This window comes from Trachypithecus francoisi, unplaced genomic scaffold, assembly GCF_009764315.1.
Source record: "Trachypithecus francoisi isolate TF-2019V2 unplaced genomic scaffold, Tfra_2.0 Lachesis_group11, whole genome shotgun sequence".
NCBI classification, from domain to species: domain Eukaryota; kingdom Metazoa; phylum Chordata; class Mammalia; order Primates; family Cercopithecidae; genus Trachypithecus; species Trachypithecus francoisi.
Window position 1 is genome coordinate 15,637,247 of NW_022681456.1, and position 12,093 is coordinate 15,649,339.

A 12,093-nucleotide genomic window follows, 5' to 3' on the forward strand; every position below is an offset into this window, starting at 1 on the left:
CACAGTTTCGGTGCACACCTGCCGTGTGGCAGGCACTGTATTGTTACTGCCCTCCAAGGCTGGGGAAAACAGAGGGACACAAATCCATTAAACAGCAGGTTACAACAACAGGAATTATGTTCTGTATTAGAGGTGATGAGGGCTGGGCCCAAGAGCTTAACACCTGAGTTCCTCTTTAGAATGAACAGAGCCAGAGAAGAAGGGGTGACAGAGGGCACTCCAGGCAGGGGGAACAGCATGTGCAAAGGTACAGAGGTATGAAATGACTGCAGTGTGTTTGAAGTTAGGTGAAAAGTTCATCAGTTGCAAAATTTCTGGCAAAAGGAGGTGGCAGGGGTGGAGTAGGGCCGGCTGGAGAGAGGAGAAGGGAACGGAAGAGAGAAAGAGGTACTGGTTTTCTTAAAGTTAGGGTCCTGTAAAGTAAGCTTTACCATTATGGTCTCACCATTTCCACTGCCATCTAACTGTCCCCATTTCTTCACCCCGATAAGCCAGTTGTCGTCACATGTAAGTAGCTCTCAGGTGGGCATGTTTCATGTAGACTGTCATGTTTTGCCTGATTGGGTTTGCTTTCTGAGGTTAGCCATCAAGATTTATAATTTGGGATTTCACATTTTTAACAAAATAATCTAGATGTCCAGCTTCTTATGAAAAATCAGAGAGCCTGATGACACTGAAGGCTCCATGTTCCCACCTGGGGATAATCAGTCAAAGTGGAAGGGCAGCAATAGGTGCCCACCATAGATAAGGTCATAGGCTCTCCAGTTCAATCCAGCCCCTAACCTCACCCACTTTCTCATTTACACCCCGGTGTAAATGACCTCAGACCCCAGTGCCTCCGAGGACCATGCAGCCTGGCTCCCAGAGGCATCGGGGTCTGGGGTTCCTGCCTTGGGAGCCTCCATGACCTCACAAATCACCCTATTTCCGGCCACCCCAAGTGCTCATCCAGCCTCCCCTAGGTCCTAATCCTGAGGACTGCAGGGTTGGGGGTCAACCATTCCTTACAACTCCTTCACCTAAAGGAGCTGGTCTCAAGCTGCTCTGCATGGGCCAGGCTGGCTGACACTGGTTCAAGGCAGTTTTTAATTTTTCCAGAGAGAAGGAAGCAAGGGCAGGAGAACGGGGACGTGGAAGGAAAGGCTGGGATCCCAGCAGCCCCAGCCTCTCTTTTTGCCTCATCTAAGACATACTTCTAGGTTCCACTTCTTCATCTGTATCTCTCTTTCTCTTCCCCATAGCCCAATAGTCAGAATTATTGCCAGGGCCCAGGCACAGTGGCTCACGCCTGTAATCCCAGCACTTTGGGAGGCTGAGGTGAGAGCATCCCCTGAGGTCAGGAGTTAAGAGACCAAGCTGGCTTCTAAAAACTACAAAAAAATTAGCCAGGCATGGTGGCAGGCACCTGCAATCCCAGCTACTCAGGAGGCTGAGGCAGGAGAATCGCTTGAGCCCAGGAGGCGGAGGTTGCAGTGAGCCAAGATCATGTCACTGCACTCCAGCTTGGGCAACAGAGCGAGACTCTGTAACAACAACAACAACAACAGCAAAAAGAATTTAGTGCCAGGAAGAGCTGAGTTCAAATCCTACTCTGGCACTTTACAGAGGTGTGACTTGAGCGTCATTTATCCAGAAGCTCATTTATAAACGGGAACAATAACAACCAACTCATTGACTTACCATGGGCATGAGCTGGGGTCATACATTAAGTGACAGGCACAGTACCTGGCACTTAATATGGTAAAAGGCAGCTGCATATGTGTTCTTGCCCTTCGGTCTACTTCTTTCTCTGGATGTCCACAGCAGACACTGTCATTATCCTGTGCACAGTCACTAAGATTTCTTCACCATGTTTGCGTAACATACCAGCTCTTGGTGCATTTTTACTCCCAACAGCTGGCCGCTGCATCTGTCTGCAGCGGGCTGTCCTCAGGCTTTGCCTGGGAAAGACCCTGAGTTCCTGGGAATGTGCATTCTTCTATGGGTGACCCATAAAGGGTGAACCTCAGTGACAGGGGGAGTGCAGCTCCCTTGCCACTAACAAGAACATCTCTAGGATATCGCCTACGCAGTCTGCAGTACTGCCCTCCAGGACTGAGCCTCCAGGGGACTTTGCTGATATCACAGGCTTGCTTGGCTGTCTTCCCTTTGTGGTTCTATTTCCCCCTCTTCTCTGTCATTTTTCCTGAGGACATTTCCCAGTAAATCACAGTGGCAGGAATCTTCATCTCAGAGTGTGCCTCTGGGGAAACTACCCCAAGACACTCTCTCTTCTCATCTCAGCCTTCTGAATCCCCCTCCCTCCCACCTTGGTTCCACTTATTCCCCACTTTCCCCATCTCTTCCCTGTTCTGCCTTCCCCTCCAGGCCAGCTTACCCGGGCACCTCCACCACCAACTTGGAAACAGATGGCATCATCTGGGTGAGAGCACTCCCTTCACGGTGATTTATAATTCTTGATTGGGCAGCGTTATTTTTAGCTGCCTCTCTCTACCTTCTGCCATCCTCAGCCATAGAAGAAGTTCTGCCCTGTTTCTTGGGCATCAGAGGGTGGCTATGTCAATGGTTTTCAACCAGAGACAATTGTATCCCCCAAGGAATATTGAGCAATGTCTGGACGTATTTTTGGTTGTCACAACTTGGGTAGATGGTGCTACTGGCATCTAGCAGGGAGAGTCCAGGCATGCTGCAAAACATCTGTTCATTGTGCAAGAGGCATTTGTGGTCCTAACTTTGGAAGCAGACTGGAGGCTCTCTAAGAAGGCTGACCACAAGATGGCAGGTATTGAGGCTCTGACCTCCCAAGACTGGAAGGTCCTATCCCTATGGATACTCCTAGTCTGACATGTTGGATCAGTGATGGTCCTTTGAAACTGTCTCTCCTTGCGATGTATCAGTTAGCATTTGCTGTGTAACAATCCACCCCAAAATGCCAATGCTTGTTATTTGAAGTTATTTAAGTTCACAGTTCTGCAAATTGGCAGTTTGGGCTGGGTCAGATGAGTGGTACTTCTGATCTCAGATAGGCTCCTTCATGCGCTTGTGATCAGCTACCAGGTCAACTGCAGCCTGGCTGATCCAAACAGTTCTTAGCTGAAATGGGTCATCTCTGCTCCACGTGGTCTCTCATCCTCCAGCCATGTCCAACCTTGTACATGTGATAGTGGAAGCATTTTAGGAGCATGAGAGCAGCTACACAATCTCTTGAAGCCAAATTGGGAACTGAGAAATATCATTTCTGCTGTATTCTCCTGGTCAGAGCAAGTTCTGTGACCAGCCCATATTCAAGGGATGGCGAAACATACTTCCCCCCTTAGTGGGAGGAGTCACAGACTATCGTCATCATTTTTGCAATGTACCACAGTGACATTTTCCTTGCAGGCTGAGGTTGTGCACTTATTTAGAGTCCTCACAGTTAGTGGCACCAGCATACAATTTTGTGCTAAGAAACTGTCAATCACTTAGCTATGTGGCCTTGGGCAGTTCCTTAGCTTCTCTGGGTTTCAGTTTCTTCATTTATAATTCAGGCAAATTATGCCTAACCTGCCTGCCTCACAAGTTGTCAGAAAGCTCAGATAAATAGTAGAGGTAGAAGGGTCTATTATTTTATTATCAGTCCTTGAAACAGAATGAGGCTCGACTGCTCCTGCTGAGCCAAGTTCTCTGTAATTTATCAGTAGCCAAGGTCTGGCAAGCCCCCGGTGGATCCTCCATCAATCCTCCTGTCTATTTTCCCAGGAAAAACCCAAGTGCTTTTGCCAGAAACTCTCACGACCCTTTTCTTTCGAGCTTAAATACTAAGCATCAGCCAAATGCCCCTTCAATAATTCTGTTAGCTGGTCTAAAAGCAAACTTTGAAATTTCTTGGCCTAAACCATTCTCAATGAACCCCTTTCCCAGGCAAAGGTTTGCTTTCATTCAATAAATGCAGCCTGTGTGCTCTGAGATGTCTCATAGCCACAGATTCGAAGACGCAGGAAACAGGTGTGTCCTCCGTGAATGGGGCCAGGTTGGTGGAGGAGTCTCAGGCCCTCTTGGTGCCTGGTGGCCTTCCTACAAGAGTGCCAGTGGTCAGCCACCTAGCATCTCACAAGCCTGCGGAAAACTGAGGTCAGAGGTGTTCAAAGAAGAGGATAATTAACCCAGCCCTTGGCTATTTGTATTGTTTGGGGCAGATGCAAGAGAACGAACACCCTCATTTAATTATTATGATGATTGGTGAGGGTTATTGAAAGCTGACCGTGACAGTGTCCCCTGTTCAAGGCCAGGGACCGACCATACCTGTCCTATTCATGGATGTTCCTTGGTGCCTTCCATTAGGCCTAGCCCATAGGAGGTGCAGGCAGTGTGGAATGATCTCATTTAATCCTTCACCAACCCAACCAGACAGGCACCGTTATTATCATCCCCATTTTACAGATGAGAAAACTGAGGACCAGAGGAGTGAGAGGATTTGTCCAAGTCACACAACCAGGAGACAGCAGAGTCAAGACTCAAACTGGATCAGTCTGGCTCTGAAGTCCATGCTCTCTGTGGCTGCACTGTGCCCCCTTCAACTCTGCTGACTGCATAACAGTCTAGGCCTGTGGGCAGGGTGTGGGAAGGTTACAAACAGATATGTGCAAAGCAGACAGGTCACTCCAAGGGGTTCTTTTCACAGCGGGGGGCCCAAACCACCACTCTCTCCACCCTCCTCCAGGTCAAATGGCCTCTGCCCTACCTCTTCTGGTGTCAGTGTGGCATGAAACACTGGGGGGAAATTTGTCCTTTTCAAAAAATGTTTTTAATTTTTTTTTTTTTTTTGAGACAGAGTCTTGCTCTATCACCCAGGCTGGAGTGCAGTAGCATGATCTCGGCTCACGGCAACCTCCACCTCCTAGGTTCAAGCAATTCTCCTGCCTCAGTGTCCCAAGCAACTGGGATTACAGGTGCAGGCCACCATGCCCAGCTAATTTTTGTATGTTTCGTGGAAATGGGGTGTCACCATATTGGCCAGGCTGGTCTGGAACTCTTGATTTCAAATGATCTGGCTGCCTTGGCCTCCCAAAGTGTTGGGATTACAGATGTGAGCCACCACGCTCAGCTGGCCTTTTTGTACTGATTTCACACTTACTACTTTCTTATATTAGGCCCTCTTCCAAATACTTCCCCTGAATTATTTCACTGAAGTCTCCAACACACCTAAAGAAGAAGGTTCTATAACCTTCCAGTCACACAAAAGTAAGTGGCATCACTGGGATTCAAATTCAGGCAGATTTAGCAATAATAATAATAATAACAATGGCAGTTACCACTTTGTCTTATCATCAGATGCCAATTACAAGGCTAAGTATTTTATGTGCACAAATCTGTCAGCTCTACGAGGTAGGTACCATGAGGATCTCCATTGTACAGAAAAGGAAACTGAGTCACAGAGAAGTAAAGTGACTTCCCCAACATTACCCAGGGAGTAAATGGTAGAGCCAAGATTCGAACCCAGGGCTGGCTGAGTCTAGAGTCCATGGTCTTCCCCATTGCGCCCCACCCCTTCCCCTGTGGGAGTTAAACCTGTTGAGTTTGCGCATTAGATGGCATTGACTAAATAAATTAACGAATGAGTGAATGAAGGAAGAGAGTACTTCCGGGCACCCCCCGACTCCTGTCCCCAGGGACAGCAAGAGAGGAAGCAGGGGTCTCAGTTAAATAAGTCTCAGCTCTACAGCAGCTAGGCTTCAAAGGCTGGACAAAGGGGTTGGACCCCTGGAGAGTCCCTAGGGGAACGTTTCATTACACAGCATCCTCTTCTCACCAAGCCCCTGGGGAAGGGTCCCAGTTGACCAGTACTCCTGGGGCATTGACACGTTTCCTGGTGAGGCAGGGAAGAGCAGGGGACTTCAGAAAAGTGTTGTCACCCTTTGCCTACAGAAAGGTCATCAGAGGCTATGTGGACAAGAACTTGGTAATGACCCTTCCGTCCATTTCTACCAATGGAGTTGTAGAGAGTGTGGCAGAAGCCACACAGAGCAAATCATGCCATGTCCACTGGGCCTTGCAAACAGTCTCAGCATAGCCAGAGCCCTGTCTCTGGAGCAAAACTAGAAAACAATGGACCAAATCAAGATTTTAGTTGCCTCTGTTCCCATCCCCCACAACAGAAAGAACTCTACTTTCTCCTAGGTGCAAGTGGAGTTTTAAATATATTCTTTCAGCCAGGTGTGGCAGCTCACACTTGTAATCCTAACACTTTTGGAGGCCAGGGAGGAAAGATCGTTTGAGGCCAGGAGTTTGAGGCCAGGCCGAGCAACATAGCAGGACCCTGTCTCTACAAAAAGTTTTTTTTTTAAATTAGCCAGGCATGGTGGTGAATGCCTGTAGTCCCAGCTACTCAGGAGGCTGAGGTGAGAAAATCACTTGAGCTCAGGGGTTCGAGGCTACAGTGAGCTAGGATCCAGCTACTGCACTCCAGCCTGGGTGATGGAGCAAGACCCAGTCTCAAAAAACAAAAACCAAAACCCTTATTTCATGATGGTTGTGTACCATATTCTGTCCATCCCTTAACCCCTGTTGTCCATGAATCCTTGAGTGACCCTACATTTATGATCCCACATAGAAGGATTCTATTAAAATAGGAGTTAGATGATATCATTCCCCTACTCAAAGCCTTCCAAGGGCTTCTCATTTTCTCAGTTTCTCATCTCTGTCAGGTCTCTGATGAAGTGATTCTTCTTCAAAGAGGCATTTGCTGACCACCCCAGCATATCCTGTCCCCCTCTGTTTCTCTACCCTGTCGTAATGTTCTCTGCAGCACCATTACCTCCTTACACACTAGAATGTGAGCTACATGAATGCAGAGCCCTGGTGTGTTCATTTTGTGTTCTGGGGATCTTCCACAGTGCCTGGCGCTTAGTAGGTGCTCAGTAAATATTTGTTGAATGAATGAATGACCCTATTTTACAAATGAGGAATCTGAGGCTCACTTGAGGTCATCTACCCTATAATTGAAAGAGTCCAGATGAGTAAAAGGACATAATAGTATGGACTGTGTAATATGCTGTCATGTAGTCCTCCATTACGAAAATTTAGATCATTTCTTCTGTCTCATCAATAACTCCATAACTCTCCTTGAACATTCATCTTTTTTTCCTATATCTGTTTATTTCTTTAAGATTTATTTCTTCTCTCCCTAGTTTCAGAATTTCTTTTATCATGTTCTAGGAGCTTAGATTCAAATTATTAGTATTAATAAAATAGTTTTATTTAATAGATCCCACTTCAGATAATTATTTTTATATTTGCATTGTCAGTAACTATTAACAAAAATATACATAGATTTATATTTTTGTTTTTCTGGTTTTGTTGCTCAATATCAGTTCTTAAAATCCATGATCTCCCCATTCTTGGATTATTTGTTTTGATTTATTGTTTGGTCAACAAGGGCTTGCATTTGAGTTTTTCATTTTGTTTTGTTTGAGGGCACACAAGTGACAGACTTTCCAGGTTTTTGTCTGAGAATACATTCATGGTACCTGAAAGGTTAATATAAGAGTGAAGAATTCCTGGACCACAATAAGAATATTCCTGATATGGTTTCACTGTGTCCCTACCCAAATCTCATCTTGAATTGTAGCTCCCGTAATTCCTACATGTTGTGGGAGGGACCTGGTGGGAGATAATTAAATCGGGGGCATTTTCCCCCATATTGTTCTTGTGGTAGTGAATAAGTCTCGTGAGATCTGATGGTTAGCGCTCATTCTCTCTCTTGCCTGCCACCATGTAAGACATGCCTTTGTTCCTCCTTTGCCTTCCGCCATGATTGTGAGGCTCCCCAGCCATGTGGAACTGTGAGTCCATTACACCTCTTATTCTTTATAAATTACCCAGTCTCAAGTATGTCATTATCAGCAGCATGAAAACAGATTAATACAATTCCATGACCCAGGAATGTCCCCTTATTCTCCTTTGCAGGCATTCTTCCACCCCCAGGTGCAACTACCCTTAGGATCATAGCAATTTAGTTTTATCTCTTCTTGAACTTCATATAAACGGAATCACACAGTCTGGACCCTATATGTCTGGCTTATTCTACTCCACATTAAGTTTTTCTTAATTGATACATAATAGATGTACATATTTTCACATATATGTGATCATTTGTTACATTTCATACCATGTGTGAAGATTAAATCAGGATAATAGAGATATTCATCACCTTGACTCTTTATTTTATTTTATTTTTGAGACAGGGCACTCTGTCACCCAGGCCAGAGTGCAGTGGCATAGTCATAGCTCACTGCATCCTCAAGTTCTCCTGAGCCCCAGGGGTCCTCCTGCCTCAACCTCGCAAGTAGCTGGGACTACAGGCGCATACTACCATCACACCTGGCTTATTTTATTTTATTTTATTATGCTGAGACAGGGTCCCACTATGTTGCCCAGGCTATATCTTTTCTTTATGCTAGGAACATCTGTTTTATTCCCTTCTAGCCATTTTGAAGTGTACAATAGTATTATTGATAACTATAATCACCCTACTGATCTATCAAACACTAGGTCTTATTTCTTTTAGATTCACCTGTGTTGTGTATATCACTGATTTGTCCCTTTTAATTATTTTTTTCTGTCTGAGTATTAGTCCACTGAATGACTGTACTACAGTTTGTCTATCCATTTTCCTCATGATAGATATTTGGGTGGTTTCCAGTTTGGGATTACTGTTATTATACAGGTGTTTTCTGTAGACATTGAATTCATTTCCCCAGGTATGTACGTAGGTGTGGGATTGCTCGATCATATAGGAGGTGAACCCTGTAAGAACCTGTCAAAGAGTTTCCCAACATGTCTGCACCATTTTCCACCATCCATGCATGAGAGTTCTACTTGCTCCATGTCCTTGTCGACACTTGGAATTTGCCAGGGTTTAAATTCTTATTTTGTTTGCTTTGGGCCATTCCAGGTGTGTAGAGAGAGCTCACTGTGGTTTTAATTTGTATTTCTCTAATATCATGGCTTTGCACATCTTTTCACAGGCTTACTTAGCGGTCGTTTGGAAATATTCTTTCATGAAGTGCCTGTTCAACTCTTTTGCCTATTTGCTTCTTTCGCTTGTGGTATCAAGTTTTAGAAATCTGTGGCAAGCCTGATTCTGTTCCTTTATAAAGATCACCTGCGTGTTGGTGGTGGTTGTTTGAGGTTTGGGGTTTGGTTTTGCTTCATTTTTTTTTTCTTAAATACTTGCAGAAATTTTTTCTTATTCTGAAATTCCTGATATTGATTTTTGTTAGATTTGGCTAAGATACTCACTCGGCTCAGCCAATTATAGACTGAAACCTCAAGAAAGTTTTCTATTTTTTCTAATTATTTTTCTCTTTGTTTTACTCCCTCTTTGGTAATATCTGAATTGATCCTCCATGTTTCTAAGGTTACATGAGCCCTATTAATCCTATCAAAGCCAACAAAAACAAGAAGGGGAAAAATTGGACTTATCGCAGTTGAACATTTCCAGTTGGGGATTCCAGCCACCCAGGAGAGGAGAGTGAGGGATGGTTATCACGGGCAACCTCAGCAGGTGGCTCAGCCTTGGGCCAAATGGTGTCTTTTCTCTGGTGATTGTGGAATCAGAGAAATAATGAAAGCAATGCCCTTACTGTCTGCCGAGCCTGGCTTCCCTCAGTGGCCACCAGTCAAGGATTAACACCCACCTGGGCTTCACCACAACATGGTGGCCCATACTCCATCCTTCCCAGAGGCACCAGCTGGATTTAAATGAACCTATTTGTTACTTCCCATTCCTGACAGTTGTTTGCTCTGGGGTCTGTTCCACTAACTGGAAGGTGACTTACTCCTTCATGACCTTCTATAAATCTGTTCAGACCTTCTTTCAGTCAAATCTCATCCACACTCTATTTTGCATAAATTATATGAATTATATGGATGCCAATCTCCCCTAGTTTCCAGCACTGATAAAGGCTTTCCCTGATTTTTATATTCCTTTGGTAATTTTGACAGATACCCTAGAGAGGGACATAGTTAAATCTTACTGCAAAAGTCATCCCCTAACACATAAGTCCTTTTCTCATTCCCTGAAGCCACATGAAGCTAGCATCTAATTAAATAAAAATCAGGCCTCACCTGGTAACATGCTCATTGTATTTTATTATACAATCCAGGAGCCCTCTTATTAAATCTAAATTGCACACATAACTAAGCATATCGTAGATATTTAATCATGGCCTAGGGCCTGTTTTTCCTCCAGACTTCAGACATCTTCAGGTTTTGAGAAAAGAGATAGATGTCCCTGTATAGCTTTGGAAGGGCTTTTGTTTATGTATGTCAGAAGGGTCTGGGGCTGGCCACTGCCTTAGAAATAGTTTCCTCCTTCCCTAAGTACCATGCAGTTAATGCAGCCAGGGCCAATTGTCTTCTACACAGAATCCTCCACCAGGTGGTCCTCCCCACCAGCCTTAAGACCTGTAAGTCTTCTGCCCACACTCCTTATATGCTCATCAGGCTGAATATGCAAGTCCTAGAACTTGAGTTGCTCCTTCATCCCCATGCCTTTGCACACACTGTTTGGCCCATCTGGAATGCCACTGCCCTTACTTACCCTAGTAAACACCAGGTCAGCCTTCACATTTCATCCAAGATATCAACTCCTCTGAAATACACATCCCTTTCCCCAGACTCTCTGGCTGTAAACACAGGGCTCCATTTCACCCCTGTAGCACTTTCCATGGTGCATCGTAGAGGTGGATTTGGGTTCTGTCTCCTGACCTGAACTGAGAGAGGGCAAGGATGGTGATTTCTTCATTGTCGTATCCTCCTAGTTGAGTTGGTTCAATGCCTGGCATATTGTCGGAGCCATTACTAGTTTCTGAATGAGCAAAAGGATGGATGAAGGAAGAAAGGAAGGATAAATGGATGAATTGGTGAATGAATGAATGAATGAATGAATGATGAATAGAAGGATGGATGGGTGGGTGGGTGGATGAATGGACCAAAAGACAAATGGGTGGGTGGGTGGAAGGAAGAAAGGGAGGAAGGGAGTAAGAAGAAAGGAAGGAAGGAAGGAAGGAAGGAAAGAAGAAGGAAGGAAGGAAGGAAGGAAATATGGATGGAGGGTGAATGATTACATGATGGATAGATTGATGAGCGAATGAATGGATGGTTGGATAATGGAAAGATGGATTGATGGAAGGAAGGATGAATGGGTAGATGAATGAATGGTGAATGGAAGGATAGATGGATGAATAGATGGACAGATAGAAGAAAAATAACTGGGTAGAGTGGGTAGATAAGGGGTTTGATACCAAGAGTTATAATGAGAGTTATAGACATAACTTATACCCAGATAAGTGTGCTAATATTAAAGGTACACCCTTGCTGGGTTTTAACAAGGCTTCTGTGTATCTGCCACCTGGATCAAGATGTAGGGCATTTCCAACACACCCTACAATATCCCTGTGCCTCTCCCAGTCAATAACCCACCCCTTGACCAGGAGCAGTGACTCACACCTATCATCCCAGCACTTTGGGAGGCCATGGCGGAAGAATTGCCTGAGCTCAGGAATTTGAGACTAGCCTAGACAACGTAGTGAGACCTCATCTCTACTAAAAAATCAAAACAATTAGCAGGGCATGGTGGCACATGCCTGTGGTCTCAGCTACTTGGGAAGCTGAGGCTGGAGGATTGCTTGGGCCCAGGAGATTGAGGCTGCAGTAAGCTATGATTGTGCCACTGCACTCCAGCCTGGGCAACAGAGTGAGACCCTATCTCAAAAAAATAGTAAAAAAAAACCCACCCTTATGGGTCACCACCATTCTGACATCTACCACCATCAGTAGTGTTCTTCTTCTTGAACTTCATAAGATGGAATCATACAATATGTTCTTTTTGTGCCATAGGCCCCTTCTTGAGAGTTGACCAATTTATTTTTTATTTCTCATCCCATCTGAAAACTCAGCTTGAGTGACCATGTCCACTGACACTTGCTGATGTCTATCCCTCTTCCTCTGTGTAAAGTACATTTCCCTCAAGATCTCATCACCTATGGCTAGACAATGGCTTCAATAGCATCCATTTCAATTCACAAAGCAACCCTGTAAGTAGGGTGTTTG

The 12,093-nt window shown here is 44.9% G+C and overlaps 1 protein-coding gene across 1 annotated transcript in view; it reads left to right on the top strand.

Annotated features, from left to right (window-relative positions):
• Window positions 1-379: 379 nt before the first annotated feature.
• Window positions 380-12,093, top strand: part of NOS1 (nitric oxide synthase 1) — a 190,594-nt gene continuing 178,880 nt past the window's right edge. Inside the window, exon 1 of the mRNA XM_033220447.1 lies at window positions 380-507. The gene's annotated coding sequence lies outside the window, so the exon portion shown is untranslated. The remainder of the gene's footprint in view (window positions 508-12,093) is intronic.